General features: G+C 47.8%; 17 non-coding genes across 17 annotated transcripts; all 17 read left to right on the top strand.

Annotated features, from left to right (window-relative positions):
* Positions 1-119: 119 nt before the first annotated feature.
* LOC142688935 (U2 spliceosomal RNA) lies at positions 120-310 on the top strand. The gene has a single exon (XR_012857970.1). It is a non-coding gene; the product is annotated as a U2 spliceosomal RNA (small nuclear RNA).
* Positions 311-1,602: 1,292 nt separating this feature from the next.
* On the top strand, positions 1,603-1,793 carry LOC142688934 (U2 spliceosomal RNA). Its single transcript, XR_012857969.1, has one exon. It is a non-coding gene; the product is annotated as a U2 spliceosomal RNA (small nuclear RNA).
* Positions 1,794-3,083: 1,290 nt separating this feature from the next.
* On the top strand, positions 3,084-3,274 carry LOC142688932 (U2 spliceosomal RNA). The gene has a single exon (XR_012857968.1). It is a non-coding gene; the product is annotated as a U2 spliceosomal RNA (small nuclear RNA).
* Positions 3,275-4,558: 1,284 nt separating this feature from the next.
* Positions 4,559-4,749, top strand: LOC142688931 (U2 spliceosomal RNA). Its single transcript, XR_012857967.1, has one exon. It is a non-coding gene; the product is annotated as a U2 spliceosomal RNA (small nuclear RNA).
* A 1,292-nt stretch (positions 4,750-6,041) lies between these two features.
* On the top strand, positions 6,042-6,232 carry LOC142688983 (U2 spliceosomal RNA). Its single transcript, XR_012858014.1, has one exon. It is a non-coding gene; the product is annotated as a U2 spliceosomal RNA (small nuclear RNA).
* Positions 6,233-7,524: 1,292 nt separating this feature from the next.
* On the top strand, positions 7,525-7,715 carry LOC142688929 (U2 spliceosomal RNA). The gene has a single exon (XR_012857965.1). It is a non-coding gene; the product is annotated as a U2 spliceosomal RNA (small nuclear RNA).
* Positions 7,716-9,003: 1,288 nt separating this feature from the next.
* LOC142688928 (U2 spliceosomal RNA) lies at positions 9,004-9,194 on the top strand. The gene has a single exon (XR_012857964.1). It is a non-coding gene; the product is annotated as a U2 spliceosomal RNA (small nuclear RNA).
* Positions 9,195-10,467: 1,273 nt separating this feature from the next.
* On the top strand, positions 10,468-10,658 carry LOC142688927 (U2 spliceosomal RNA). Its single transcript, XR_012857963.1, has one exon. It is a non-coding gene; the product is annotated as a U2 spliceosomal RNA (small nuclear RNA).
* A 1,308-nt stretch (positions 10,659-11,966) lies between these two features.
* LOC142688926 (U2 spliceosomal RNA) lies at positions 11,967-12,157 on the top strand. Its single transcript, XR_012857962.1, has one exon. It is a non-coding gene; the product is annotated as a U2 spliceosomal RNA (small nuclear RNA).
* A 1,308-nt stretch (positions 12,158-13,465) lies between these two features.
* On the top strand, positions 13,466-13,656 carry LOC142688925 (U2 spliceosomal RNA). The gene has a single exon (XR_012857961.1). It is a non-coding gene; the product is annotated as a U2 spliceosomal RNA (small nuclear RNA).
* A 1,292-nt stretch (positions 13,657-14,948) lies between these two features.
* On the top strand, positions 14,949-15,139 carry LOC142688982 (U2 spliceosomal RNA). Its single transcript, XR_012858013.1, has one exon. It is a non-coding gene; the product is annotated as a U2 spliceosomal RNA (small nuclear RNA).
* Positions 15,140-16,427: 1,288 nt separating this feature from the next.
* LOC142688924 (U2 spliceosomal RNA) lies at positions 16,428-16,618 on the top strand. The gene has a single exon (XR_012857960.1). It is a non-coding gene; the product is annotated as a U2 spliceosomal RNA (small nuclear RNA).
* Positions 16,619-17,914: 1,296 nt separating this feature from the next.
* On the top strand, positions 17,915-18,105 carry LOC142688923 (U2 spliceosomal RNA). Its single transcript, XR_012857959.1, has one exon. It is a non-coding gene; the product is annotated as a U2 spliceosomal RNA (small nuclear RNA).
* A 1,288-nt stretch (positions 18,106-19,393) lies between these two features.
* Positions 19,394-19,584, top strand: LOC142688921 (U2 spliceosomal RNA). Its single transcript, XR_012857958.1, has one exon. It is a non-coding gene; the product is annotated as a U2 spliceosomal RNA (small nuclear RNA).
* Positions 19,585-20,864: 1,280 nt separating this feature from the next.
* Positions 20,865-21,055, top strand: LOC142688920 (U2 spliceosomal RNA). Its single transcript, XR_012857957.1, has one exon. It is a non-coding gene; the product is annotated as a U2 spliceosomal RNA (small nuclear RNA).
* A 1,268-nt stretch (positions 21,056-22,323) lies between these two features.
* On the top strand, positions 22,324-22,514 carry LOC142688919 (U2 spliceosomal RNA). The gene has a single exon (XR_012857956.1). It is a non-coding gene; the product is annotated as a U2 spliceosomal RNA (small nuclear RNA).
* A 1,272-nt stretch (positions 22,515-23,786) lies between these two features.
* LOC142688917 (U2 spliceosomal RNA) lies at positions 23,787-23,977 on the top strand. The gene has a single exon (XR_012857954.1). It is a non-coding gene; the product is annotated as a U2 spliceosomal RNA (small nuclear RNA).
* Positions 23,978-24,112: the final 135 nt, after the last annotated feature.

The raw sequence follows: 24,112 nt of genomic DNA, 5'->3' as shown, positions 1-24,112 counted from the left end.
TAGCTGTGAGTGTGTGAGCCTGCAGGGCCCCATGGAATTGCCTAGAAGTAGGCTGAATCGCTGCAAGGGCTGAACAGCAGTATCGGGCAGGCTCGGGCAACGCGCGGCCCGTTCGGGTTATCGCTTCTCGGCCTTTTGGCTAAGATCAAGTGTAGTATCTGTTCTTATCAGTTTAATATCTGATACGTCCCCTATCTGGGGACCATATATTAAATGGATTTTTAGAACAGGGAGATGGAAATAGAGCTTGCTCTGTCCACTCCACGCATTGACCTGGTATTGCAGTATTTCCAGGACCGGTGCACCCTTTCCTTATGTGTTGACTAAAAGCAGATTCCAAAAGTGTTTTTTGTCTTTGCTATTGTTTCTGTCTTTCTGAAGGGATCTCCCCTTTTAATCCCATTATTTCAACACCTGTTGGACAATGCATGAGTGATAATGAGCTCATTGATTAAATGCAATTAATGAATAGATTGCCACCTCTTGTTGTGTGTCGTCTGTGTTTCTGTGTTTCCGGCATTTCACATTGGAACACCTCATTCACCTTCCTTGTCTTCTCTCCGCCCTCCCTTTTAGGTAAGTTAAAGAGCTGCACCTGAGCCAGCCACTGATTGATTGATTGATTGATTGATTGATTGATTGATTGATTGATTGATTGATTGATGCAGCACAACAGTCAAATAGTGGAGTGGAGTAGGGGAACAGCAAACAGCCAATAAAGCAGCCCGCCCGCTCGCCTGCCCGCCACAATGGACCTACCTGTGTACACTAGATGGATGTGATGGAATGTACTGTCGTCCCTACATTTCAAGAAGAAGTAAGAATTGCAGTTGCAACAAAGCCTTGCTTGCCTACAAAGAGAGCAGCAATTTGGATTTGTTACTATGTTACCTAGAAGAATAACAAACTGTGCAAGGATGGAGGTTGTAGGAGCAAGGAGAAGTTGTCTGTAAAGTTGGTGGATGCCTATTTTCCATTTTGCAGTCCCTTGTCTCCCTCTTGTGGCCTCCTGGAGGCAACTAGCTGTGCAAAAAAAAGACAGCCTGGCGGCCGGCTGTTGCAGTGTTGCCCTCTCAGGCAACACTGAGTGACTGACTGAGCCTCACCGTCTTATATAAAGTTCAGACGGAACTTTGCACGTGTCATAGTGGAGCCCTCAGGATTCCAGAGCCAGCTTTCTGACATCATAATGGGGCCTCAGAGATAAAAGCCTGGGCCCAGGCAGTGTTGGTCAGTGCTGCTCAGCAGGCAGCACTGGACTGGACTGGATTACAGCTGATACAAGGTGTGAAGGAACAAGGGGTGGCTGTGGGCATGCACTTGCTGCCGCTGCCAGTGTTTATCTGCATGGCAGCAGGGCATTTGGGCGTTGCCAGGAAGGCGTTTTTATGTAGATTCCTCCTCTTTCAGCACTGCATTGTGGTGCAAGCAAAAGAAGCAAATCCTGTCTGGCTTCCTCTCCGGCCTTTATTCACCTCCCGTGTAGCTGTGAGTGTGTGAGCCTGCAGGGCCCCATGGAATTGCCTAGAAGTAGGCTGAATCGCTGCAAGGGCTGAACAGCAGTATCGGGCAGGCTCGGGCAACGCGCGGCCCGTTCGGGTTATCGCTTCTCGGCCTTTTGGCTAAGATCAAGTGTAGTATCTGTTCTTATCAGTTTAATATCTGATACGTCCCCTATCTGGGGACCATATATTAAATGGATTTTTAGAACAGGGAGATGGAAATAGAGCTTGCTCTGTCCACTCCACGCATTGACCTGGTATTGCAGTATTTCCAGGACCGGTGCACCCTTTCCTTATGTGTTGACTAAAAGCAGATTCCAAAAGTGTTTTTTGTCTTTGCTATTGTTTCTGTCTTTCTGAAGGGATCTCCCCTTTTAATCCCATTATTTCAACACCTGTTGGACAATGCATGAGTGATAATGAGCTCATTGATTAAATGCAATTAATGAATAGATTGCCACCTCTTGTTGTGTGTCGTCTGTGTTTCTGTGTTTCCGGCATTTCACATTGGAACACCTCATTCACCTTCCTTGTCTTCTCTCCGCCCTCCCTTTTAGGTAAGTTAAAGAGCTGCACCTGAGCCAGCCACTGATTGATTGATTGATTGATTGATTGATTGATTGATTGATTGATTGATTGATTGCAGCACAACAGTCAAATAGTGGAGTGGAGTAGGGGAACAGCAAACAGCCAATAAAGCAGCCCGCCCCGCTCGCCTGCCCGCCACAATGGACCTACCTGTGTACACTAGATGGATGTGATGGAATGTACTGTCGTCCCTACATTTCAAGAAGAAGTAAGAATTGCAGTTGCAACAAAGCCTTGCTTGCCTACAAAGAGAGCAGCAATTTGGATTTGTTACTATGTTACCTAGAAGAATAACAAACTGTGCAAGGATGGAGGTTGTAGGAGCAAGGAGAAGTTGTCTGTAAAGTTGGTGGATGCCTATTTTCCATTTTGCAGTCCCTTGTCTCCCTCTTGTGGCCTCCTGGAGGCAACTAGCTGTGCAAAAAAAAGACAGCCTGGCGGCCGGCTGTTGCAGTGTTGCCCTCTCAGGCAACACTGAGTGACTGACTGAGCCTCACCGTCTTATATAAAGTTCAGACGGAACTTTGCACGTGTCATAGTGGAGCCCTCAGGATTCCAGAGCCAGCTTTCTGACATCATAATGGGGCCTCAGAGATAAAAGCCTGGGCCCAGGCAGTGTTGGTCAGTGCTGCTCAGCAGGCAGCACTGGACTGGACTGGATTACAGCTGATACAAGGTGTGAAGGAACAAGGGGTGGCTGTGGGCATGCACTTGCTGCCGCTGCCAGTGTTTATCTGCATGGCAGCAGGGCATTTGGGCGTTGCCAGGAAGGCGTTTTTATGTAGATTCCTCCTCTTTCAGCACTGCATTGTGGTGCAAGCAAAAGAAGCAAATCCTGTCTGGCTTCCTCTCCGGCCTTTATTCACCTCCCGTGTAGCTGTGAGTGTGTGAGCCTGCAGGGCCCCATGGAATTGCCTAGAAGTAGGCTGAATCGCTGCAAGGGCTGAACAGCAGTATCGGGCAGGCTCGGGCAACGCGCGGCCCGTTCGGGTTATCGCTTCTCGGCCTTTTGGCTAAGATCAAGTGTAGTATCTGTTCTTATCAGTTTAATATCTGATACGTCCCCTATCTGGGGACCATATATTAAATGGATTTTTAGAACAGGGAGATGGAAATAGAGCTTGCTCTGTCCACTCCACGCATTGACCTGGTATTGCAGTATTTCCAGGACCGGTGCACCCTTTCCTTATGTGTTGACTAAAAGCAGATTCCAAAAGTGTTTTTTGTCTTTGCTATTGTTTCTGTCTTTCTGAAGGGATCTCCCCTTTTAATCCCATTATTTCAACACCTGTTGGACAATGCATGAGTGATAATGAGCTCATTGATTAAATGCAATTAATGAATAGATTGCCACCTCTTGTTGTGTGTCGTCTGTGTTTCTGTGTTTCCGGCATTTCACATTGGAACACCTCATTCACCTTCCTTGTCTTCTCTCCGCCCTCCCTTTTAGGTAAGTTAAAGAGCTGCACCTGAGCCAGCCACTGATTGATTGATTGATTGATTGATTGATTGATTGATTGATTGATTGATGCAGCACAACAGTCAAATAGTGGAGTGGAGTAGGGGAACAGCAAACAGCCAATAAAGCAGCCCGCCCGCTCGCCTGCCCGCCACAATGGACCTACCTGTGTACACTAGATGGATGTGATGGAATGTACTGTCGTCCCTACATTTCAAGAAGAAGTAAGAATTGCAGTTGCAACAAAGCCTTGCTTGCCTACAAAGAGAGCAGCAATTTGGATTTGTTACTATGTTACCTAGAAGAATAACAAACTGTGCAAGGATGGAGGTTGTAGGAGCAAGGAGAAGTTGTCTGTAAAGTTGGTGGATGCCTATTTTCCATTTTGCAGTCCCTTGTCTCCCTCTTGTGGCCTCCTGGAGGCAACTAGCTGTGCAAAAAAAAGACAGCCTGGCGGCCGGCTGTTGCAGTGTTGCCCTCTCAGGCAACACTGAGTGACTGACTGAGCCTCACCGTCTTATATAAAGTTCAGACGGAACTTTGCACGTGTCATAGTGGAGCCCTCAGGATTCCAGAGCCAGCTTTCTGACATCATAATGGGGCCTCAGAGATAAAAGCCTGGGCCCAGGCAGTGTTGGTCAGTGCTGCTCAGCAGGCAGCACTGGACTGGACTGGATTACAGCTGATACAAGGTGTGAAGGAACAAGGGGTGGCTGTGGGCATGCACTTGCTGCCGCTGCCAGTGTTTATCTGCATGGCAGCAGGGCATTTGGGCGTTGCCAGGAAGGCGTTTTTATGTAGATTCCTCCTCTTTCAGCACTGCATTGTGGTGCAAGCAAAAGAAGCAAATCCTGTCTGGCTTCCTCTCCGGCCTTTATTCACCTCCCGTGTAGCTGTGAGTGTGTGAGCCTGCAGGGCCCCATGGAATTGCCTAGAAGTAGGGTGAATCGCTGCAAGGGCTGAACAGCAGTATCGGGCAGGCTCGGGCAACGCGCGGCCCGTTCGGGTTATCGCTTCTCGGCCTTTTGGCTAAGATCAAGTGTAGTATCTGTTCTTATCAGTTTAATATCTGATACGTCCCCTATCTGGGGACCATATATTAAATGGATTTTTAGAACAGGGAGATGGAAATAGAGCTTGCTCTGTCCACTCCACGCATTGACCTGGTATTGCAGTATTTCCAGGACCGGTGCACCCTTTCCTTATGTGTTGACTAAAAGCAGATTCCAAAAGTGTTTTTTGTCTTTGCTATTGTTTCTGTCTTTCTGAAGGGATCTCCCCTTTTAATCCCATTATTTCAACACCTGTTGGACAATGCATGAGTGATAATGAGCTCATTGATTAAATGCAATTAATGAATAGATTGCCACCTCTTGTTGTGTGTCGTCTGTGTTTCTGTGTTTCCGGCATTTCACATTGGAACACCTCATTCACCTTCCTTGTCTTCTCTCCGCCCTCCCTTTTAGGTAAGTTAAAGAGCTGCACCTGAGCCAGCCACTGATTGATTGATTGATTGATTGATTGATTGATTGATTGATTGATTGATTGATTGATGCAGCACAACAGTCAAATAGTGGAGTGGAGTAGGGGAACAGCAAACAGCCAATAAAGCAGCCCGCCCGCTCGCCTGCCCGCCACAATGGACCTACCTGTGTACACTAGATGGATGTGATGGAATGTACTGTCGTCCCTACATTTCAAGAAGAAGTAAGAATTGCAGTTGCAACAAAGCCTTGCTTGCCTACAAAGAGAGCAGCAATTTGGATTTGTTACTATGTTACCTAGAAGAATAACAAACTGTGCAAGGATGGAGGTTGTAGGAGCAAGGAGAAGTTGTCTGTAAAGTTGGTGGATGCCTATTTTCCATTTTGCAGTCCCTTGTCTCCCTCTTGTGGCCTCCTGGAGGCAACTAGCTGTGCAAAAAAAAGACAGCCTGGCGGCCGGCTGTTGCAGTGTTGCCCTCTCAGGCAACACTGAGTGACTGACTGAGCCTCACCGTCTTATATAAAGTTCAGACGGAACTTTGCACGTGTCATAGTGGAGCCCTCAGGATTCCAGAGCCAGCTTTCTGACATCATAATGGGGCCTCAGAGATAAAAGCCTGGGCCCAGGCAGTGTTGGTCAGTGCTGCTCAGCAGGCAGCACTGGACTGGACTGGATTACAGCTGATACAAGGTGTGAAGGAACAAGGGGTGGCTGTGGGCATGCACTTGCTGCCGCTGCCAGTGTTTATCTGCATGGCAGCAGGGCATTTGGGCGTTGCCAGGAAGGCGTTTTTATGTAGATTCCTCCTCTTTCAGCACTGCATTGTGGTGCAAGCAAAAGAAGCAAATCCTGTCTGGCTTCCTCTCCGGCCTTTATTCACCTCCCGTGTAGCTGTGAGTGTGTGAGCCTGCAGGGCCCCATGGAATTGCCTAGAAGTAGGCTGAATCGCTGCAAGGGCTGAACAGCAGTATCGGGCAGGCTCGGGCAACGCGCGGCCCGTTCGGGTTATCGCTTCTCGGCCTTTTGGCTAGGATCAAGTGTAGTATCTGTTCTTATCAGTTTAATATCTGATACGTCCCCTATCTGGGGACCATATATTAAATGGATTTTTAGAACAGGGAGATGGAAATAGAGCTTGCTCTGTCCACTCCACGCATTGACCTGGTATTGCAGTATTTCCAGGACCGGTGCACCCTTTCCTTATGTGTTGACTAAAAGCAGATTCCAAAAGTGTTTTTTGTCTTTGCTATTGTTTCTGTCTTTCTGAAGGGATCTCCCCTTTTAATCCCATTACTTCAACACCTGTTGGACAATGCATGAGTGATAATGAGCTCATTGATTAAATGCAATTAATGAATAGATTGCCACCTCTTGTTGTGTGTCGTCTGTGTTTCTGTGTTTCCGGCATTTCACATTGGAACACCTCATTCACCTTCCTTGTCTTCTCTCCGCCCTCCCTTTTAGGTAAGTTAAAGAGCTGCACCTGAGCCAGCCACTGATTGATTGATTGATTGATTGATTGATTGATTGATTGATTGATTGATTGATTGATGCAGCACAACAGTCAAATAGTGGAGTGGAGTAGGGGAACAGCAAACAGCCAATAAAGCAGCCCGCCCGCTCGCCTGCCCGCCACAATGGACCTACCTGTGTACACTAGATGGATGTGATGGAATGTACTGTCGTCCCTACATTTCAAGAAGAAGTAAGAATTGCAGTTGCAACAAAGCCTTGCTTGCCTACAAAGAGAGCAGCAATTTGGATTTGTTACTATGTTACCTAGAAGAATAACAAACTGTGCAAGGATGGAGGTTGTAGGAGCAAGGAGAAGTTGTCTGTAAAGTTGGTGGATGCCTATTTTCCATTTTGCAGTCCCTTGTCTCCCTCTTGTGGCCTCCTGGAGGCAACTAGCTGTGCAAAAAAAAGACAGCCTGGCGGCCGGCTGTTGCAGTGTTGCCCTCTCAGGCAACACTGAGTGACTGACTGAGCCTCACCGTCTTATATAAAGTTCAGACGGAACTTTGCACGTGTCATAGTGGAGCCCTCAGGATTCCAGAGCCAGCTTTCTGACATCATAATGGGGCCTCAGAGATAAAAGCCTGGGCCCAGGCAGTGTTGGTCAGTGCTGCTCAGCAGGCAGCACTGGACTGGACTGGATTACAGCTGATACAAGGTGTGAAGGAACAAGGGGTGGCTGTGGGCATGCACTTGCTGCCGCTGCCAGTGTTTATCTGCATGGCAGCAGGGCATTTGGGCGTTGCCAGGAAGGCGTTTTTATGTAGATTCCTCCTCTTTCAGCACTGCATTGTGGTGCAAGCAAAAGAAGCAAATCCTGTCTGGCTTCCTCTCCGGCCTTTATTCACCTCCCGTGTAGCTGTGAGTGTGTGAGCCTGCAGGGCCCCATGGAATTGCCTAGAAGTAGGCTGAATCGCTGCAAGGGCTGAACAGCAGTATCGGGCAGGCTCGGGCAACGCGCGGCCCGTTCGGGTTATCGCTTCTCGGCCTTTTGGCTAAGATCAAGTGTAGTATCTGTTCTTATCAGTTTAATATCTGATACGTCCCCTATCTGGGGACCATATATTAAATGGATTTTTAGAACAGGGAGATGGAAATAGAGCTTGCTCTGTCCACTCCACGCATTGACCTGGTATTGCAGTATTTCCAGGACCGGTGCACCCTTTCCTTATGTGTTGACTAAAAGCAGATTCCAAAAGTGTTTTTTGTCTTTGCTATTGTTTCTGTCTTTCTGAAGGGATCTCCCCTTTTAATCCCATTATTTCAACACCTGTTGGACAATGCATGAGTGATAATGAGCTCATTGATTAAATGCAATTAATGAATAGATTGCCACCTCTTGTTGTGTGTCGTCTGTGTTTCTGTGTTTCCGGCATTTCACATTGGAACACCTCATTCACCTTCCTTGTCTTCTCTCCGCCCTCCCTTTTAGGTAAGTTAAAGAGCTGCACCTGAGCCAGCCACTGATTGATTGATTGATTGATTGATTGATTGATTGATTGATTGATTGATTGATGCAGCACAACAGTCAAATAGTGGAGTGGAGTAGGGGAACAGCAAACAGCCAATAAAGCAGCCCGCCCGCTCGCCTGCCCGCCACAATGGACCTACCTGTGTACACTAGATGGATGTGATGGAATGTACTGTCGTCCCTACATTTCAAGAAGAAGTAAGAATTGCAGTTGCAACAAAGCCTTGCTTGCCTACAAAGAGAGCAGCAATTTGGATTTGTTACTATGTTACCTAGAAGAATAACAAACTGTGCAAGGATGGAGGTTGTAGGAGCAAGGAGAAGTTGTCTGTAAAGTTGGTGGATGCCTATTTTCCATTTTGCAGTCCCTTGTCTCCCTCTTGTGGCCTCCTGGAGGCAACTAGCTGTGCAAAAAAAAGACAGCCTGGCGGCCGGCTGTTGCAGTGTTGCCCTCTCAGGCAACACTGAGTGACTGACTGAGCCTCACCGTCTTATATAAAGTTCAGACGGAACTTTGCACGTGTCATAGTGGAGCCCTCAGGATTCCAGAGCCAGCTTTCTGACATCATAATGGGGCCTCAGAGATAAAAGCCTGGGCCCAGGCAGTGTTGGTCAGTGCTGCTCAGCAGGCAGCACTGGACTGGACTGGATTACAGCTGATACAAGGTGTGAAGGAACAAGGGGTGGCTGTGGGCATGCACTTGCTGCCGCTGCCAGTGTTTATCTGCATGGCAGCAGGGCATTTGGGCGTTGCCAGGAAGGCGTTTTTATGTAGATTCCTCCTCTTTCAGCACTGCATTGTGGTGCAAGCAAAAGAAGCAAATCCTGTCTGGCTTCCTCTCCGGCCTTTATTCACCTCCCGTGTAGCTGTGAGTGTGTGAGCCTGCAGGGCCCCATGGAATTGCCTAGAAGTAGGCTGAATCGCTGCAAGGGCTGAACAGCAGTATCGGGCAGGCTCGGGCAACGCGCGGCCCGTTCGGGTTATCGCTTCTCGGCCTTTTGGCTAAGATCAAGTGTAGTATCTGTTCTTATCAGTTTAATATCTGATACGTCCCCTATCTGGGGACCATATATTAAATGGATTTTTAGAACAGGGAGATGGAAATAGAGCTTGCTCTGTCCACTCCACGCATTGACCTGGTATTGCAGTATTTCCAGGACCGGTGCACCCTTTCCTTATGTGTTGACTAAAAGCAGATTCCAAAAGTGTTTTTTGTCTTTGCTATTGTTTCTGTCTTTCTGAAGGGATCTCCCCTTTTAATCCCATTATTTCAACACCTGTTGGACAATGCATGAGTGATAATGAGCTCATTGATTAAATGCAATTAATGAATAGATTGCCACCTCTTGTTGTGTGTCGTCTGTGTTTCTGTGTTTCCGGCATTTCACATTGGAACACCTCATTCACCTTCCTTGTCTTCTCTCCGCCCTCCCTTTTAGGTAAGTTAAAGAGCTGCACCTGAGCCAGCCACTTGATTGATTGATTGATTGATTGATTGATTGATTGATGCAGCACAACAGTCAAATAGTGGAGTGGAGTAGGGGAACAGCAAACAGCCAATAAAGCAGCCCGCCCGCTCGCCTGCCCGCCACAATGGACCTACCTGTGTACACTAGATGGATGTGATGGAATGTACTGTCGTCCCTACATTTCAAGAAGAAGTAAGAATTGCAGTTGCAACAAAGCCTTGCTTGCCTACAAAGAGAGCAGCAATTTGGATTTGTTACTATGTTACCTAGAAGAATAACAAACTGTGCAAGGATGGAGGTTGTAGGAGCAAGGAGAAGTTGTCTGTAAAGTTGGTGGATGCCTATTTTCCATTTTGCAGTCCCTTGTCTCCCTCTTGTGGCCTCCTGGAGGCAACTAGCTGTGCAAAAAAAAGACAGCCTGGCGGCCGGCTGTTGCAGTGTTGCCCTCTCAGGCAACACTGAGTGACTGACTGAGCCTCACCGTCTTATATAAAGTTCAGACGGAACTTTGCACGTGTCATAGTGGAGCCCTCAGGATTCCAGAGCCAGCTTTCTGACATCATAATGGGGCCTCAGAGATAAAAGCCTGGGCCCAGGCAGTGTTGGTCAGTGCTGCTCAGCAGGCAGCACTGGACTGGACTGGATTACAGCTGATACAAGGTGTGAAGGAACAAGGGGTGGCTGTGGGCATGCACTTGCTGCCGCTGCCAGTGTTTATCTGCATGGCAGCAGGGCATTTGGGCGTTGCCAGGAAGGCGTTTTTATGTAGATTCCTCCTCTTTCAGCACTGCATTGTGGTGCAAGCAAAAGAAGCAAATCCTGTCTGGCTTCCTCTCCGGCCTTTATTCACCTCCCGTGTAGCTGTGAGTGTGTGAGCCTGCAGGGCCCCATGGAATTGCCTAGAAGTAGGCTGAATCGCTGCAAGGGCTGAACAGCAGTATCGGGCAGGCTCGGGCAACGCGCGGCCCGTTCGGGTTATCGCTTCTCGGCCTTTTGGCTAAGATCAAGTGTAGTATCTGTTCTTATCAGTTTAATATCTGATACGTCCCCTATCTGGGGACCATATATTAAATGGATTTTTAGAACAGGGAGATGGAAATAGAGCTTGCTCTGTCCACTCCACGCATTGACCTGGTATTGCAGTATTTCCAGGACCGGTGCACCCTTTCCTTATGTGTTGACTAAAAGCAGATTCCAAAAGTGTTTTTTGTCTTTGCTATTGTTTCTGTCTTTCTGAAGGGATCTCCCCTTTTAATCCCATTATTTCAACACCTGTTGGACAATGCATGAGTGATAATGAGCTCATTGATTAAATGCAATTAATGAATAGATTGCCACCTCTTGTTGTGTGTCGTCTGTGTTTCTGTGTTTCCGGCATTTCACATTGGAAGACCTCATTCACCTTCCTTGTCTTCTCTCCGCCCTCCCTTTTAGGTAAGTTAAAGAGCTGCACCTGAGCCAGCCACTGATTGATTGATTGATTGATTGATTGATTGATTGATTGATTGATTGATTGATTGATTGATTGATTGATTGATGCAGCACAACAGTCAAATAGTGGAGTGGAGTAGGGGAACAGCAAACAGCCAATAAAGCAGCCCGCCCGCTCGCCTGCCCGCCACAATGGACCTACCTGTGTACACTAGATGGATGTGATGGAATGTACTGTCGTCCCTACATTTCAAGAAGAAGTAAGAATTGCAGTTGCAACAAAGCCTTGCTTGCCTACAAAGAGAGCAGCAATTTGGATTTGTTACTATGTTACCTAGAAGAATAACAAACTGTGCAAGGATGGAGGTTGTAGGAGCAAGGAGAAGTTGTCTGTAAAGTTGGTGGATGCCTATTTTCCATTTTGCAGTCCCTTGTCTCCCTCTTGTGGCCTCCTGGAGGCAACTAGCTGTGCAAAAAAAAGACAGCCTGGCGGCCGGCTGTTGCAGTGTTGCCCTCTCAGGCAACACTGAGTGACTGACTGAGCCTCACCGTCTTATATAAAGTTCAGACGGAACTTTGCACGTGTCATAGTGGAGCCCTCAGGATTCCAGAGCCAGCTTTCTGACATCATAATGGGGCCTCAGAGATAAAAGCCTGGGCCCAGGCAGTGTTGGTCAGTGCTGCTCAGCAGGCAGCACTGGACTGGACTGGATTACAGCTGATACAAGGTGTGAAGGAACAAGGGGTGGCTGTGGGCATGCACTTGCTGCCGCTGCCAGTGTTTATCTGCATGGCAGCAGGGCATTTGGGCGTTGCCAGGAAGGCGTTTTTATGTAGATTCCTCCTCTTTCAGCACTGCATTGTGGTGCAAGCAAAAGAAGCAAATCCTGTCTGGCTTCCTCTCCGGCCTTTATTCACCTCCCGTGTAGCTGTGAGTGTGTGAGCCTGCAGGGCCCCATGGAATTGCCTAGAAGTAGGCTGAATCGCTGCAAGGGCTGAACAGCAGTATCGGGCAGGCTCGGGCAACGCGCGGCCCGTTCGGGTTATCGCTTCTCGGCCTTTTGGCTAAGATCAAGTGTAGTATCTGTTCTTATCAGTTTAATATCTGATACGTCCCCTATCTGGGGACCATATATTAAATGGATTTTTAGAACAGGGAGATGGAAATAGAGCTTGCTCTGTCCACTCCACGCATTGACCTGGTATTGCAGTATTTCCAGGACCGGTGCACCCTTTCCTTATGTGTTGACTAAAAGCAGATTCCAAAAGTGTTTTTTGTCTTTGCTATTGTTTCTGTCTTTCTGAAGGGATCTCCCCTTTTAATCCCATTATTTCAACACCTGTTGGACAATGCATGAGTGATAATGAGCTCATTGATTAAATGCAATTAATGAATAGATTGCCACCTCTTGTTGTGTGTCGTCTGTGTTTCTGTGTTTCCGGCATTTCACATTGGAACACCTCATTCACCTTCCTTGTCTTCTCTCCGCCCTCCCTTTTAGGTAAGTTAAAGAGCTGCACCTGAGCCAGCCACTGATTGATTGATTGATTGATTGATTGATTGATTGATTGATTGATTGATTGATTGATTGATTGATTGATTGATGCAGCACAACAGTCAAATAGTGGAGTGGAGTAGGGGAACAGCAAACAGCCAATAAAGCAGCCCGCCCGCTCGCCTGCCCGCCACAATGGACCTACCTGTGTACACTAGATGGATGTGATGGAATGTACTGTCGTCCCTACATTTCAAGAAGAAGTAAGAATTGCAGTTGCAACAAAGCCTTGCTTGCCTACAAAGAGAGCAGCAATTTGGATTTGTTACTATGTTACCTAGAAGAATAACAAACTGTGCAAGGATGGAGGTTGTAGGAGCAAGGAGAAGTTGTCTGTAAAGTTGGTGGATGCCTATTTTCCATTTTGCAGTCCCTTGTCTCCCTCTTGTGGCCTCCTGGAGGCAACTAGCTGTGCAAAAAAAAGACAGCCTGGCGGCCGGCTGTTGCAGTGTTGCCCTCTCAGGCAACACTGAGTGACTGACTGAGCCTCACCGTCTTATATAAAGTTCAGACGGAACTTTGCACGTGTCATAGTGGAGCCCTCAGGATTCCAGAGCCAGCTTTCTGACATCATAATGGGGCCTCAGAGATAAAAGCCTGGGCCCAGGCAGTGTTGGTCAGTGCTGCTCAGCAGGCAGCACTGGACTGGACTGGATTACAGCTGATACAAGGTGTGAAGGAACAAGGGGTGGCTGTGGGCATGCACTTGCTGCCGCTGCCAGTGTTTATCTGCATGGCAGCAGGGCATTTGGGCGTTGCCAGGAAGGCGTTTTTATGTAGATTCCTCCTCTTTCAGCACTGCATTGTGGTGCAAGCAAAAGAAGCAAATCCTGTCTGGCTTCCTCTCCGGCCTTTATTCACCTCCCGTGTAGCTGTGAGTGTGTGAGCCTGCAGGGCCCCATGGAATTGCCTAGAAGTAGGCTGAATCGCTGCAAGGGCTGAACAGCAGTATCGGGCAGGCTCGGGCAACGCGCGGCCCGTTCGGGTTATCGCTTCTCGGCCTTTTGGCTAAGATCAAGTGTAGTATCTGTTCTTATCAGTTTAATATCTGATACGTCCCCTATCTGGGGACCATATATTAAATGGATTTTTAGAACAGGGAGATGGAAATAGAGCTTGCTCTGTCCACTCCACGCATTGACCTGGTATTGCAGTATTTCCAGGACCGGTGCACCCTTTCCTTATGTGTTGACTAAAAGCAGATTCCAAAAGTGTTTTTTGTCTTTGCTATTGTTTCTGTCTTTCTGAAGGGATCTCCCCTTTTAATCCCATTATTTCAACACCTGTTGGACAATGCATGAGTGATAATGAGCTCATTGATTAAATGCAATTAATGAATAGATTGCCACCTCTTGTTGTGTGTCGTCTGTGTTTCTGTGTTTCCGGCATTTCACATTGGAACACCTCATTCACCTTCCTTGTCTTCTCTCCGCCCTCCCTTTTAGGTAAGTTAAAGAGCTGCACCTGAGCCAGCCACTGATTGATTGATTGATTGATTGATTGATTGATTGATTGATTGATTGATTGATTGATGCAGCACAACAGTCAAATAGTGGAGTGGAGTAGGGGAACAGCAAACAGCCAATAAAGCAGCCCGCCCGCTCGCCTGCCCGCCACAATGGACCTACCTGTGTACACTAGATGGATGTGATGGAATGTACTGTCGTCCCTACATTTCAAGAAGAAGTAAGAATTGCAGTTGCAACAAAGCCTTGCTTGCCTACAAAGAGAGCAGCAATTTGGATTTGTTACTATGTTACCTAGAAGAATAACAAACTGTGCAAGGATGGAGGTTGTAGGAGCAAGGAGAAGTTGTCTGTAAAGTTGGTGGATGCCTATTTTCCATTTTGCAGTCCCTTGTCTCCCTCTTGTGGCCTCCTGGAGGCAACTAGCTGTGCAAAAAAAAGACAGCCTGGCGGCCGGCTGTTGCAGTGTTGCCCTCTCAGGCAACACTGAGTGACTGACTGAGCCTCACCGTCTTATATAAAGTTCAGACGGAACTTTGCACGTGTCATAGTGGAGCCCTCAGGATTCCAGAGCCAGCTTTCTGACATCATAATGGGGCCTCAGAGATAAAAGCCTGGGCCCAGGCAGTGTTGGTCAGTGCTGCTCAGCAGGCAGCACTGGACTGGACTGGATTACAGCTGATACAAGGTGTGAAGGAACAAGGGGTGGCTGTGGGCATGCACTTGCTGCCGCTGCCAGTGTTTATCTGCATGGCAGCAGGGCATTTGGGCGTTGCCAGGAAGGCGTTTTTATGTAGATTCCTCCTCTTTCAGCACTGCATTGTGGTGCAAGCAAAAGAAGCAAATCCTGTCTGGCTTCCTCTCCGGCCTTTATTCACCTCCCGTGTAGCTGTGAGTGTGTGAGCCTGCAGGGCCCCATGGAATTGCCTAGAAGTAGGCTGAATCGCTGCAAGGGCTGAACAGCAGTATCGGGCAGGCTCGGGCAACGCGCGGCCCGTTCGGGTTATCGCTTCTCGGCCTTTTGGCTAAGATCAAGTGTAGTATCTGTTCTTATCAGTTTAATATCTGATACGTCCCCTATCTGGGGACCATATATTAAATGGATTTTTAGAACAGGGAGATGGAAATAGAGCTTGCTCTGTCCACTCCACGCATTGACCTGGTACTGCAGTATTTCCAGGACCGGTGCACCCTTTCCTTATGTGTTGACTAAAAGCAGATTCCAAAAGTGTTTTTTGTCTTTGCTATTGTTTCTGTCTTTCTGAAGGGATCTCCCCTTTTAATCCCATTATTTCAACACCTGTTGGACAATGCATGAGTGATAATGAGCTCATTGATTAAATGCAATTAATGAATAGATTGCCACCTCTTGTTGTGTGTCGTCTGTGTTTCTGTGTTTCCGGCATTTCACATTGGAACACCTCATTCACCTTCCTTGTCTTCTCTCCGCCCTCCCTTTTAGGTAAGTTAAAGAGCTGCACCTGAGCCAGCCACTGATTGATTGATTGATTGATTGATTGATTGATTGATTGATTGATTGATTGATGCAGCACAACAGTCAAATAGTGGAGTGGAGTAGGGGAACAGCAAACAGCCAATAAAGCAGCCCGCCCGCTCGCCTGCCCGCCACAATGGACCTACCTGTGTACACTAGATGGATGTGATGGAATGTACTGTCGTCCCTACATTTCAAGAAGAAGTAAGAATTGCAGTTGCAACAAAGCCTTGCTTGCCTACAAAGAGAGCAGCAATTTGGATTTGTTACTATGTTACCTAGAAGAATAACAAACTGTGCAAGGATGGAGGTTGTAGGAGCAAGGAGAAGTTGTCTGTAAAGTTGGTGGATGCCTATTTTCCATTTTGCAGTCCCTTGTCTCCCTCTTGTGGCCTCCTGGAGGCAACTAGCTGTGCAAAAAAAAGACAGCCTGGCGGCCGGCTGTTGCAGTGTTGCCCTCTCAGGCAACACTGAGTGACTGACTGAGCCTCACCGTCTTATATAAAGTTCAGACGGAACTTTGCACGTGTCATAGTGGAGCCCTCAGGATTCCAGAGCCAGCTTTCTGACATCATAATGGGGCCTCAGAGATAAAAGCCTGGGCCCAGGCAGTGTTGGTCAGTGCTGCTCAGCAGGCAGCACTGGACTGGACTGGATTACAGCTGATACAAGGTGTGAAGGAACAAGGGGTGGCTGTGGGCATGCACTTGCTGCCGCTGCCAGTGTTTATCTGCATGGCAGCAGGGCATTTGGGCGTTGCCAGGAAGGCGTTTTTATGTAGATTCCTCCTCTTTCAGCACTGCATTGTGGTGCAAGCAAAAGAAGCAAATCCTGTCTGGCTTCCTCTCCGGCCTTTATTCACCTCCCGTGTAGCTGTGAGTGTGTGAGCCTGCAGGGCCCCATGGAATTGCCTAGAAGTAGGCTGAATCGCTGCAAGGGCTGAACAGCAGTATCGGGCAGGCTCGGGCAACGCGCGGCCCGTTCGGGTTATCGCTTCTCGGCCTTTTGGCTAAGATCAAGTGTAGTATCTGTTCTTATCAGTTTAATATCTGATACGTCCCCTATCTGGGGACCATATATTAAATGGATTTTTAGAACAGGGAGATGGAAATAGAGCTTGCTCTGTCCACTCCACGCATTGACCTGGTATTGCAGTATTTCCAGGACCGGTGCACCCTTTCCTTATGTGTTGACTAAAAGCAGATTCCAAAAGTGTTTTTTGTCTTTGCTATTGTTTCTGTCTTTCTGAAGGGATCTCCCCTTTTAATCCCATTATTTCAACACCTGTTGGACAATGCATGAGTGATAATGAGCTCATTGATTAAATGCAATTAATGAATAGATTGCCACCTCTTGTTGTGTGTCGTCTGTGTTTCTGTGTTTCCGGCATTTCACATTGGAACACCTCATTCACCTTCCTTGTCTTCTCTCCGCCCTCCCTTTTAGGTAAGTTAAAGAGCTGCACCTGAGCCAGCCACTGATTGATTGATTGATTGATTGATTGATTGATTGATTGATTGATTGATTGATTGATTGATGCAGCACAACAGTCAAATAGTGGAGTGGAGTAGGGGAACAGCAAACAGCCAATAAAGCAGCCCGCCCGCTCGCCTGCCCGCCACAATGGACCTACCTGTGTACACTAGATGGATGTGATGGAATGTACTGTCGTCCCTACATTTCAAGAAGAAGTAAGAATTGCAGTTGCAACAAAGCCTTGCTTGCCTACAAAGAGAGCAGCAATTTGGATTTGTTACTATGTTACCTAGAAGAATAACAAACTGTGCAAGGATGGAGGTTGTAGGAGCAAGGAGAAGTTGTCTGTAAAGTTGGTGGATGCCTATTTTCCATTTTGCAGTCCCTTGTCTCCCTCTTGTGGCCTCCTGGAGGCAACTAGCTGTGCAAAAAAAAGACAGCCTGGCGGCCGGCTGTTGCAGTGTTGCCCTCTCAGGCAACACTGAGTGACTGACTGAGCCTCACCGTCTTATATAAAGTTCAGACGGAACTTTGCACGTGTCATAGTGGAGCCCTCAGGATTCCAGAGCCAGCTTTCTGACATCATAATGGGGCCTCAGAGATAAAAGCCTGGGCCCAGGCAGTGTTGGTCAGTGCTGCTCAGCAGGCAGCACTGGACTGGACTGGATTACAGCTGATACAAGGTGTGAAGGAACAAGGGGTGGCTGTGGGCATGCACTTGCTGCCGCTGCCAGTGTTTATCTGCATGGCAGCAGGGCATTTGGGCGTTGCCAGGAAGGCGTTTTTATGTAGATTCCTCCTCTTTCAGCACTGCATTGTGGTGCAAGCAAAAGAAGCAAATCCTGTCTGGCTTCCTCTCCGGCCTTTATTCACCTCCCGTGTAGCTGTGAGTGTGTGAGCCTGCAGGGCCCCATGGAATTGCCTAGAAGTAGGCTGAATCGCTGCAAGGGCTGAACAGCAGTATCGGGCAGGCTCGGGCAACGCGCGGCCCGTTCGGGTTATCGCTTCTCGGCCTTTTGGCTAAGATCAAGTGTAGTATCTGTTCTTATCAGTTTAATATCTGATACGTCCCCTATCTGGGGACCATATATTAAATGGATTTTTAGAACAGGGAGATGGAAATAGAGCTTGCTCTGTCCACTCCACGCATTGACCTGGTATTGCAGTATTTCCAGGACCGGTGCACCCTTTCCTTATGTGTTGACTAAAAGCAGATTCCAAAAGTGTTTTTTGTCTTTGCTATTGTTTCTGTCTTTCTGAAGGGATCTCCCCTTTTAATCCCATTATTTCAACACCTGTTGGACAATGCATGAGTGATAATGAGCTCATTGATTAAATGCAATTAATGAATAGATTGCCACCTCTTGTTGTGTGTCGTCTGTGTTTCTGTGTTTCCGGCATTTCACATTGGAACACCTCATTCACCTTCCTTGTCTTCTCTCCGCCCTCCCTTTTAGGTAAGTTAAAGAGCTGCACCTGAGCCAGCCACTGATTGATTGATTGATTGATTGATTGATTGATTGATTGATTGATTGATTGATGCAGCACAACAGTCAAATAGTGGAGTGGAGTAGGGGAACAGCAAACAGCCAATAAAGCAGCCCGCCCGCTCGCCTGCCCGCCACAATGGACCTACCTGTATACACTAGATGGATGTGATGGAATGTACTGTCGTCCCTACATTTCAAGAAGAAGTAAGAATTGCAGTTGCAACAAAGCCTTGCTTGCCTACAAAGAGAGCAGCAATTTGGATTTGTTACTATGTTACCTAGAAGAATAACAAACTGTGCAAGGATGGAGGTTGTAGGAGCAAGGAGAAGTTGTCTGTAAAGTTGGTGGATGCCTATTTTCCATTTTGCAGTCCCTTGTCTCCCTCTTGTGGCCTCCTGGAGGCAACTAGCTGTGCAAAAAAAAGACAGCCTGGCGGCCGGCTGTTGCAGTGTTGCCCTCTCAGGCAACACTGAGTGACTGACTGAGCCTCACCGTCTTATATAAAGTTCAGACGGAACTTTGCACGTGTCATAGTGGAGCCCTCAGGATTCCAGAGCCAGCTTTCTGACATCATAATGGGGCCTCAGAGATAAAAGCCTGGGCCCAGGCAGTGTTGGTCAGTGCTGCTCAGCAGGCAGCACTGGACTGGACTGGATTACAGCTGATACAAGGTGTGAAGGAACAAGGGGTGGCTGTGGGCATGCACTTGCTGCCGCTGCCAGTGTTTATCTGCATGGCAGCAGGGCATTTGGGCGTTGCCAGGAAGGCGTTTTTATGTAGATTCCTCCTCTTTCAGCACTGCATTGTGGTGCAAGCAAAAGAAGCAAATCCTGTCTGGCTTCCTCTCCGGCCTTTATTCACCTCCCGTGTAGCTGTGAGTGTGTGAGCCTGCAGGGCCCCATGGAATTGCCTAGAAGTAGGCTGAATCGCTGCAAGGGCTGAACAGCAGTATCGGGCAGGCTCGGGCAACGCGCGGCCCGTTCGGGTTATCGCTTCTCGGCCTTTTGGCTAAGATCAAGTGTAGTATCTGTTCTTATCAGTTTAATATCTGATACGTCCCCTATCTGGGGACCATATATTAAATGGATTTTTAGAACAGGGAGATGGAAATAGAGCTTGCTCTGTCCACTCCACGCATTGACCTGGTATTGCAGTATTTCCAGGACCGGTGCACCCTTTCCTTATGTGTTGACTAAAAGCAGATTCCAAAAGTGTTTTTTGTCTTTGCTATTGTTTCTGTCTTTCTGAAGGGATCTCCCCTTTTAATCCCATTATTTCAACACCTGTTGGACAATGCATGAGTGATAATGAGCTCATTGATTAAATGCAATTAATGAATAGATTGCCACCTCTTGTTGTGTGTCGTCTGTGTTTCTGTGTTTCCGTGTTTCCGGCATTTCACATTGGAACACCTCATTCACCTTCCTTGTCTTCTCTCCGCCCTCCCTTTTAGGTAAGTTAAAGAGCTGCACCTGAGCCAGCCACTGATTGATTGATTGATTGATTGATTGATTGATTGATGCAGCACAACAGTCAAATAGTGGAGTGGAGTAGGGGAACAGCAAACAGCCAATAAAGCAGCCCGCCCGCTCGCCTGCCCGCCACAATGGACCTACCTGTGTACACTAGATGGATGTGATGGAATGTACTGTCGTCCCTACATTTCAAGAAGAAGTAAGAATTGCAGTTGCAACAAAGCCTTGCTTGCCTACAAAGAGAGCAGCAATTTGGATTTGTTACTATGTTACCTAGAAGAATAACAAACTGTGCAAGGATGGAGGTTGTAGGAGCAAGGAGAAGTTGTCTGTAAAGTTGGTGGATGCCTATTTTCCATTTTGCAGTCCCTTGTCTCCCTCTTGTGGCCTCCTGGAGGCAACTAGCTGTGCAAAAAAAAGACAGCCTGGCGGCCGGCTGTTGCAGTGTTGCCCTCTCAGGCAACACTGAGTGACTGACTGAGCCTCACCGTCTTATATAAAGTTCAGACGGAACTTTGCACGTGTCATAGTGGAGCCCTCAGGATTCCAGAGCCAGCTTTCTGACATCATAATGGGGCCTCAGAGATAAAAGCCTGGGCCCAGGCAGTGTTGGTCAGTGCTGCTCAGCAGGCAGCACTGGACTGGACTGGATTACAGCTGATACAAGGTGTGAAGGAACAAGGGGTGGCTGTGGGCATGCACTTGCTGCCGCTGCCAGTGTTTATCTGCATGGCAGCAGGGCATTTGGGCGTTGCCAGGAAGGCGTTTTTATGTAGATTCCTCCTCTTTCAGCACTGCATTGTGGTGCAAGCAAAAGAAGCAAATCCTGTCTGGCTTCCTCTCCGGCCTTTATTCACCTCCCGTGTAGCTGTGAGTGTGTGAGCCTGCAGGGCCCCATGGAATTGCCTAGAAGTAGGCTGAATCGCTGCAAGGGCTGAACAGCAGTATCGGGCAGGCTCGGGCAACGCGCGGCCCGTTCGGGTTATCGCTTCTCGGCCTTTTGGCTAAGATCAAGTGTAGTATCTGTTCTTATCAGTTTAATATCTGATACGTCCCCTATCTGGGGACCATATATTAAATGGATTTTTAGAACAGGGAGATGGAAATAGAGCTTGCTCTGTCCACTCCACGCATTGACCTGGTATTGCAGTATTTCCAGGACCGGTGCACCCTTTCCTTATGTGTTGACTAAAAGCAGATTCCAAAAGTGTTTTTTGTCTTTGCTATTGTTTCTGTCTTTCTGAAGGGATCTCCCCTTTTAATCCCATTATTTCAACACCTGTTGGACAATGCATGAGTGATAATGAGCTCATTGATTAAATGCAATTAATGAATAGATTGCCACCTCTTGTTGTGTGTCGTCTGTGTTTCTGTGTTTCCGGCATTTCACATTGGAACACCTCATTCACCTTCCTTGTCTTCTCTCCGCCCTCCCTTTTAGGTAAGTTAAAGAGCTGCACCTGAGCCAGCCACTGATTGATTGATTGATTGATTGATTGATTGATGCAGCACAACAGTCAAATAGTGGAGTGGAGTAGGGGAACAGCAAACAGCCAATAAAGCAGCCCGCCCGCTCGCCTGCCCGCCACAATGGACCTACCTGTGTACACTAGATGGATGTGATGGAATGTACTGTCGTCCCTACATTTCAAGAAGAAGTAAGAATTGCAGTTGCAACAAAGCCTTGCTTGCCTACAAAGAGAGCAGCAATTTGGATTTGTTACTATGTTACCTAGAAGAATAACAAACTGTGCAAGGATGGAGGTTGTAGGAGCAAGGAGAAGTTGTCTGTAAAGTTGGTGGATGCCTATTTTCCATTTTGCAGTCCCTTGTCTCCCTCTTGTGGCCTCCTGGAGGCAACTAGCTGTGCAAAAAAAAGACAGCCTGGCGGCCGGCTGTTGCAGTGTTGCCCTCTCAGGCAACACTGAGTGACTGACTGAGCCTCACCGTCTTATATAAAGTTCAGACGGAACTTTGCACGTGTCATAGTGGAGCCCTCAGGATTCCAGAGCCAGCTTTCTGACATCATAATGGGGCCTCAGAGATAAAAGCCTGGGCCCAGGCAGTGTTGGTCAGTGCTGCTCAGCAGGCAGCACTGGACTGGACTGGATTACAGCTGATACAAGGTGTGAAGGAACAAGGGGTGGCTGTGGGCATGCACTTGCTGCCGCTGCCAGTGTTTATCTGCATGGCAGCAGGGCATTTGGGCATTGCCAGGAAGGCGTTTTTATGTAGATTCCTCCTCTTTCAGCACTGCATTGTGGTGCAAGCAAAAGAAGCAAATCCTGTCTGGCTTCCTCTCCGGCCTTTATTCACCTCCCGTGTAGCTGTGAGTGTGTGAGCCTGCAGGGCCCCATGGAATTGCCTAGAAGTAGGCTGAATCGCTGCAAGGGCTGAACAGCAGTATCGGGCAGGCTCGGGCAACGCGCGGCCCGTTCGGGTTATCGCTTCTCGGCCTTTTGGCTAAGATCAAGTGTAGTATCTGTTCTTATCAGTTTAATATCTGATACGTCCCCTATCTGGGGACCATATATTAAATGGATTTTTAGAACAGGGAGATGGAAATAGAGCTTGCTCTGTCCACTCCACGCATTGACCTGGTATTGCAGTATTTCCAGGACCGGTGCACCCTTTCCTTATGTGTTGACTAAAAGCAGATTCCAAAAGTGTTTTTTGTCTTTGCTATTGTTTCTGTCTTTCTGAAGGGATCTCCCCTTTTAATTCCATTATTTCAACACCTGTTGGACAATGCATGAGTGATAATGAGCTCATTGATTAAATGCAATTAATGAATAGATTGCCACCTCTTGTTGTGTGTCGTCTGTGTTTCTGTGTTTCCGGCATTTCACATTGGAACACCTCATTCACCTTCCTTGTCTTCTCTCCGCCCTCCCTTTTAGGTAAGTTAAAGAGCTGCACCTGAGCCAGCCACTGATTGATTGATTGATTGATTGATTGATTGATTGATGCAGCACAACAGTCAAATAGTGGAGTGGAGTAGGGGAACAGCAAACAGCCAATAAAGCAGCCCGCCCGCTCGCCTGCCCGCCACAATGGACCTACCTGTGTACACTAGATGGATGTGATGGAATGTACTGTCGTCCCTACATTTCAAGAAGAAGTAAGAATTGCAGTTGCAACAAAGCCTTGCTTGCCTACAAAGAGAGCAGCAATTTGGATTTGTTACTATGTTACCTAGAAGAATAACAAACTGTGCAAGGATGGAGGTTGTAGGAGCAAGGAGAAGTTGTCTGTAAAGTTGGTGGATGCCTATTTTCCATTTTGCAGTCCCTTGTCTCCCTCTTGTGGCCTCCTGGAGGCAACTAGCTGTGCAAAAAAAAGACAGCCTGGCGGCCGGCTGTTGCAGTGTTGCCCTCTCAGGCAACACTGAGTGACTGACTGAGCCTCACCGTCTTATATAAAGTTCAGACGGAACTTTGCACGTGTCATAGTGGAGCCCTCAGGATTCCAGAGCAAGCTTTCTGACATCATAATGGGGCCTCAGAGATAAAAGCCTGGGCCCAGGCAGTGTTGGTCAGTGCTGCTCAGCAGGCAGCACTGGACTGGACTGGATTACAGCTGATACAAGGTGTGAAGGAACAAGGGGTGGCTGTGGGCATGCACTTGCTGCCGCTGCCAGTGTTTATCTGCATGGCAGCAGGGCATTTGGGCGTTGCCAGGAAGGCGTTTTTATGTAGATTCCTCCTCTTTCAGCACTGCATTGTGGTGCAAGCAAAAGAAGCAAATCCTGTCTGGCTTCCTCTCCGGCCTTTATTCACCTCCCGTGTAGCTGTGAGTGTGTGAGCCTGCAGGGCCCCATGGAATTGCCTAGAAGTAGGCTGAATCGCTGCAAGGGCTGAACAGCAGTATCGGGCAGGCTCGGGCAACGCGCGGCCCGTTCGGGTTATCGCTTCTCGGCCTTTTGGCTAAGATCAAGTGTAGTATCTGTTCTTATCAGTTTAATATCTGATACGTCCCCTATCTGGGGACCATATATTAAATGGATTTTTAGAACAGGGAGATGGAAATAGAGCTTGCTCTGTCCACTCCACGCATTGACCTGGTATTGCAGTATTTCCAGGACCGGTGCACCCTTTCCTTATGTGTTGACTAAAAGCAGATTCCAAAAGTGTTTTTTGTCTTTGCTATTGTTTCTGTCTTTCTGAAGGGATCTCCCCTTTTAATCCCATTATTTCAACACCTGTTGGACAATGCATGAGTGATAATGAGCT

The sequence above is a fragment of the Rhinoderma darwinii genome (genome assembly GCF_050947455.1).
Source record: "Rhinoderma darwinii isolate aRhiDar2 chromosome 5 unlocalized genomic scaffold, aRhiDar2.hap1 SUPER_5_unloc_27, whole genome shotgun sequence".
NCBI lineage: Eukaryota > Metazoa > Chordata > Amphibia > Anura > Rhinodermatidae > Rhinoderma > Rhinoderma darwinii.
Note: the sequence above shows the minus strand (reverse complement) of the source record. Positions and strands in the feature narration are given on the sequence as shown.